Consider the following 6,000-nt stretch of genomic DNA (forward strand, 5'->3'; position numbering starts at 1 on the left):
CGCCCCACAGTGAACACGAGCAGCCCCAAGTGGCTAGGCCTGGAGGGGGAAAACAGAAGCTGCAGTTAGGGCACAGACAGTAATTTGCTGAGACCTCTGGGGTGGGTGTGCGAGGGAGCACAGAGACAGGTGAACAGGTCAACTAGAAGCTGAAACCCCTACCCCAGCCAGGATACAATGCCAAGTCTGGGCTAGTCCTACTGGGTTAGTGCACACAGAAGGGCACTAGCAGCCCTCCCCCATGGGCGGGGTGTGGAGAGTAGTATAGTGCCAGATTTACTCTGCATCCCCTTTCCTCATTCAGTCTGCACCCTGCCTCTGGTGTCCGGTTTGCCCATCTAACCAGCAGTCCGCCCTCAACCGAAAAATAAAGAGAGGACAAACAGGAAGAGAGGGGTAAAAAACGAGAGAAAAATCAAAGACAAGGCTACATTGTCACAGTCTTCCTTCTTGCCAGGGCCTCCCAAAGGCTGTCCTGGCTGGTTCGGCCCTCCCTCAGGAATCCTGTAGCCTGGAACGGTGCTGAGTGGACCAGGTCCGCCAAGCCCGTGCCTATGGGCCTCCGGGACGAGGTGCTGAGTGCGCAGGCTAATTATACATGTGGCATTTGGGCAGCCGACTGTCCAGTGACACCTTACCTTATGAGGAAACGTCAACCCCAGCAACTGTTCAAAACAAAATGCCATCGTGGGATCAGCTTCGCCGGCTCTTGGCCGGTTCGGGATTGCTTTTCCCACAGACTCAAGCACTTAGCGCAAGAATGTGGCCTGGGGAGGCTAGTCGTGAGCGGGCGGACGAGCGGGGGGGGGGGGGCGGCGGGGCGGACCTTGCCAGGTGTCCATCCTGTCCCCCCTCGCCATGGATCAGCTCTTGGACCCGACCACTTGACCTTTTTATTCACCAAACCCACCTCCTAGAAATAGACTGGGCGGGGCTGTGTCTGTTCTCCTCGGGACCCGGGGAGAAACCTGGGCATGTGACTAAACAGGGCAGAAGGGAGGAGACCCTAGGGAGGCAGGGAGAGGGGGCACTCTCACATCCCGACTCCACTGGGTTGTTGGCTGGGCCGCCCGGCCAGGGCCAAAAGCCCAGCCGCAAGAGTGCGCGCCGGGGTCAAGCGCCCCGGACATGGACGTCATCGAGCGCCCCATTGACAGTGCGACGGGAGGTCCGGAGCCCAGGCCAGTTTGCCGCAGCAACGGCTGTGGGCCATCTCGAGACCGAAACTTCAAGCTTGGCCCTCAGAGGAGGTCACACACACAGAAGGAGCCGGGGACAGCCCATCTCTCTAACATCCCAGCCCCGCCAGCAAAGTCGAAGACTTATTTTTAGTCCCCAAATAGGGGCAGCATTCAATATCTGGTTTCTGGCCATTCATACAATCAAACGTTTTCAAACTTGGTCAGCCTAAGAGAGCTTTAAAAAAAATTTTTAAAAAAACAACTCAAAACACGCCAGCAACAACTACCTTTTATCTGTTCCAAACACACCGATTCTCTTTTTATCTTAAAGCTCCGCGGAGCGCCCGGGAAACAGCCCGGGAAACGGAGCTAATCTGTCCTCCGCAGCCCCTCTCTTGGTGCCCGAGCAACCCCGGCAACCTTTGCACAAGCCCCTTCCCTTTTCTGACCGGCCCTTTAAGGGAGAAGAAAGCAGCTCCCTCTGGGAGCCGTCAGGCTCTGGCTGGGCCCCGGGCGGGTGGCAGCACCGCCCCTGGGCCTGGGCCGAGCCCCAGAGCGGCGGATCTCTGCCGGTCTACGGGGAGGACAACGGGCGGCGGGGCCCCGGCAGGGCGCCGAGAGAGACTGGGGCCGCCAGCAGGGCTCAGGGACGCGGAGAGAGGAAGAAACGTGCGGGCGGCTGTGCGTCTGCCGCGAGGACTCCGAGGCCGAGCCCGCTCCGGGAAGGGCTGGGCGGGCCCTCACACACACCCCCGCCGGCCCGGCACCACCGCCCGAGAGTCCGGGGAAAGAGGGCCACGGATTAGCGCTTGGGTTTCTGATTGTCTTGGAGTTCGGTTTGCTTATTCCTAAAAAGATCATAAAAAGTCACGTCCAAAAATGAGGGGTAGGGGAAGAAAGGAGAGAGCGCAGGGAACTGGAGGCAACTCGCGGAGGGTCCCAGGAAAGTTGCGGCGGAGCGGTGTTGGGGTGAGGGTGGGAGGAGGGAGCATACGGCTTTTCTAGCTACCCGGGTTTTCTTTATGAGCTCCTCCCGGTAACCTTCACCCGGGCGGAGAGTGCGGCGGAGATCCTCGACTCTTGCCCGCCCTCGGCCAGCGTCAACCCCACAAATAGCCAAAGTTTCCAAACCAAAATGGGGGTGGGGTGGGGGTAGCGTTAGGAAGCCCAGAAACCCAGCAGGTCCTCCCGACCTCCCGCACCCCGAGCCTGGCTAACACTGAAGCACTCCGGAAAACTGCGGCATCGCAGTCAGTCACACGGCGAATCAACCCAACACTTTTCAAGAAAACAAAATATTCGCTGGGAAACTTACTTTGCATTTAGTCTCTATTCTTTGGGGGCATGCGGTTTAGGTCGGCTCGTAAGGGAAGCTCGTTTTGTCCAGGTTGGATATTGTCTACTTATGGATCAGCCCTTGGGTGAGGGTTTATTTTAATTTATGGCTTATGCATTCTTTTAAGGTCGATTTACATGACCTCCGGCTACAACTAAGACAGCCGAGGAGGGCACTCCAGTCGTCAGTCGGCCAAACCCACAATTAAAACAGCCCTCCCCCTAGTCTTGGTGTGACTAGGACTCTCCCCGGGTAGGCTGGCTGCCTGCTTTTCTTTTTTCTCTCTCTTCTTTCGTCACTTCTCTGTTTTTTTCCTTCTTTCTTTCTTTTTGTCCTTCTTTTTTAATAGCACGAAATAAGATGTGATATCAGTTTGAAAGTTTCGGTATAACTTTCTCCAGACCCAAGCCTGCAGCGATAACGAGAGATACAGCGCTCACAAAGCCCTCAGGATGCTGCCCTCTTGTGGGCACAAAGGGCCTTTCCACCCAGCGGTCCCATCTGAGCCCTCACAGAGCACACACGCATATACTTAGAGAGAGAGAGAGAGAGAGAGACAGAGACAGAGACAGAGACAGAGAGAGTGAGAGAGAGAGAGAGAGAGAACACTACACACGCAGGCATACGAGCTTCCTCCATCACACACTTGGCTCAAACTTCAATGAAATACCTACCTCAAACTTCACGGAGACTTGAGAATTCATTCTCTAAGCCACCTGACTTCTTTTTCATATCATTCCCAGTTACATAGATTAGAATATCTATACGGGGAGACGGAGGAGGAGGAATAAGGTGGGCTGAGAGGGCGGACAGATTTCCGGACGAATACTTAGGATGGCGATAACAGCTTTCTGTTGTCAAAGGCTGCGTTGTCTTTCTCTCTTGCCCTTTTTGCCTTACTGTCCCACGCACAGTTATCTACGGCTACAACATGTGTTTTCTCCGAGTGGATTTTGGGGACAGGGGGGTGGCAAGAAAACCAGAAACCCGCCACGCAGATCTGTCACCGCCTCCGGAACAAGGCACAACTCTCCGAGAGGAGGACGCATCCTGGGGATACGCGCGTCCACCAGCGAGCGGCTGACGCTCGGGCCCCTTTCTCAGTCGCTACTCTCCCCCCCCTTTCTGCGTCGGCCCCACTCAGCGCCCTCCTCCCGCTCCTCCTCCCCCCTCTCCCCTCCCCAGCCAAGTACGGAAACCCGCCCCGGCTGGGCAGCCGTGGCTCCCGGCAACCCGCGCCCTCGCCGGGCTCCGCGCGCTCAGTTCTTGTACTACCCCAATCCCTCAGTCCCGGCTCGGTGAAACTAACCCTGAAGCTGCCCGGAAGGGCAGGAGCGGAAGGCGCTGGGGGCCGGCGGCCGGGCCCGGGGTTCCTGTCCCTGCCCTCTCCTGCTCCCCAACAGGTAGCTCACAAATGGGCCGCGCGCTCTCGCTCTGCCTCCCTCGCTCTCTAGATCGCTCGCTCCGTCCCGGTTACCTGGGCGGGCTCCAGGATGGTACCGCACGGGAGGGTTCCTTGTGCGCTGCGCCGCGGGAGTAAATGGCATTAAAGAAAAAAGGGAAAGATACAAATTTAAAAAATTAAGGAAGGGGAGTCGTTGCTGGGTCAATTAGCACAGCCCGGGGAGCAAGAGAGCAAAGCCCCCCAGCGCCGCGGCCGGCGCAGCCCGTTAACTCAAGTCGGCGGGGGTGTCCCGCCCCGGGCGGGGGGAACGCTGACCGGCAGAAGTTTGCCGCCGGGGTGCCGGGAGGTGCGCGCAGAGCGGGGTGACTAGGGGCTTCCCCCTTGAAACAAGTGAAGGCGATGGTTAGTGCTGTCAATCTTGGCAATCAGTGTGAGCGGCCATGTCGTAAGTATTCAAAGCATTTCCCGTCGTGCAACATCAGAAAGTGAGTGGCCAGGGCATTGATCTGAGCGAGGGAGAGGAGGCAGGGCTCCCCTCCCAGACAACACAGGCAAGATGAGACAAGAGGCGAGGGAGGCAGCGAGCCAGGCAGGGAAGCTGGGAGGGAGGGGGGAGGGCCGGGGGAAGAAGAAGGAGGGGAGAGCGGGAGGCAAAGGAGAGAGAGCCGGAGAGAGAGAGGGCAGAGACCGGCAAGAGCGGAGGTTGGAATTGGAGAAAGCGCCTGAGAAGAGAGAGTGAAGCGACTAGTAGGAGAGAAATGGAAGACGGCAAAGAAAAGGGAGAGTTGAGGTCAGAGGGGAATGGTGACAAGTATTAGGTGGAGAGAAATAGGCTGAGGAATAAAGAACCCAAGGAGTGTTGTTAGGGCTGGGGCTGTTGGATGGAGGAGTCTAGAAGAAGGCAAACCGAAGTGGGGAAAAGGTAGACAACTGGGGAGAAAGAAAGGAGCGAACTGGAGAAAAGGAGGAAAGAAAGTGGGAGAGGAAATGTAGGGATGGTAGTCTGTGCGTTGCAAAAGTTATGTGACAGAGGACGAATGGGCTGAATGTTAAGAAGTACTGAGATACAGAACTGGACCACAGAAGTGAGTCATGGCAGATACAGAGAAGGGGAAGAACAGGGGCTGAAGCAGACCAAGAAGAAGCAAAGAAGGGTGAATATTAGGGTGAATAATAAGAAGGATGAAGAAAAATGAAAAAGAGAAGTAATCAAAAGAGAGTAAAGCAAGAGATGCAGGAAATAGAGATAATGAAAACACACGGGTTAATAGGATCTCAGTAAATAGGGGAAGAGGAACTTATTTTAAAAGATGTAGGAGGAGCAATTGAAAGAAAAAGCAACTGATATAGGAGTTATTAAGATGATATACATCTTAACATATGTAGGTGGCAATATTCTGGAGGCCATGTAGATTATGGAGTTTATGGGTTAAAATTGTTATGAATAACAAGATATGTACAAACTACCAAAGAAAAAATGATTATACCTTTACAACAACAAATTAAATAGTTCCACATTTATTATATGGATAAGTTTGTGTTACACAGAATTGGGTGGGTGATATATGTGTATTACCTCAACTTTGTAGAGGAAAAGATTTGGAGAAACAATTTCAAGATGGGTGGCTGGGAAGTTGCAGAAGATGAAAAGAGTTTCAGTCACCCAGGATAGCATTTTGCAAAAACATGTAAGTCAGATATAGAAAATTATGTTTAATCCCCCCCCAAAAAAAACCTACACAAATTAAAAATTCTCTTTGATGCATGTGTAGGGTAGATAAAAGATTTGAAGGGTATAGAGTGGCCTAAAGGAGCAGAGACCTGTAATTTTATCTCAGTGCAAAAAACCTGGGGGACTGGGAGGGGAGAGAATAATCATGATGTTAGGTAGTAGATAGAGATGCAGAGTAAAAGAGACAGATGAGAACACTAGCTTTGATAACAGCAGACACAGAGCTAACTAGCGGCCAATGTGCATGAGGTGAGGTTAGCCTGCCATAAACCAGGCCCAAAGAAATAGGTTTGAGAACCTGAGGTCAGTGGAGAGTCCAAATTACATCAAGATTAAACGTTAGGAG

General features: G+C 53.8%; 1 protein-coding gene across 4 annotated transcripts in view; it reads right to left on the reverse strand.

Annotated features, from left to right (window-relative positions):
• The window catches only part of SOX6 (SRY-box transcription factor 6), a 636,653-nt gene extending 632,591 nt beyond the window's left edge, over positions 1-4,062 (reverse strand). For all 4 annotated transcript variants that reach the window (XM_060103234.1, XM_060103233.1, XM_060103231.1 and 1 more), the window contains exon 1: positions 3,995-4,062. The gene's annotated coding sequence lies outside the window, so the exon portion shown is untranslated. The remainder of the gene's footprint in view (positions 1-3,994) is intronic.
• Between the last annotated feature and the right edge of the window lie 1,938 nt (positions 4,063-6,000).

Source organism: Mesoplodon densirostris, chromosome 7 (assembly GCF_025265405.1).
Source record: "Mesoplodon densirostris isolate mMesDen1 chromosome 7, mMesDen1 primary haplotype, whole genome shotgun sequence".
Lineage (NCBI taxonomy): Eukaryota > Metazoa > Chordata > Mammalia > Artiodactyla > Ziphiidae > Mesoplodon > Mesoplodon densirostris.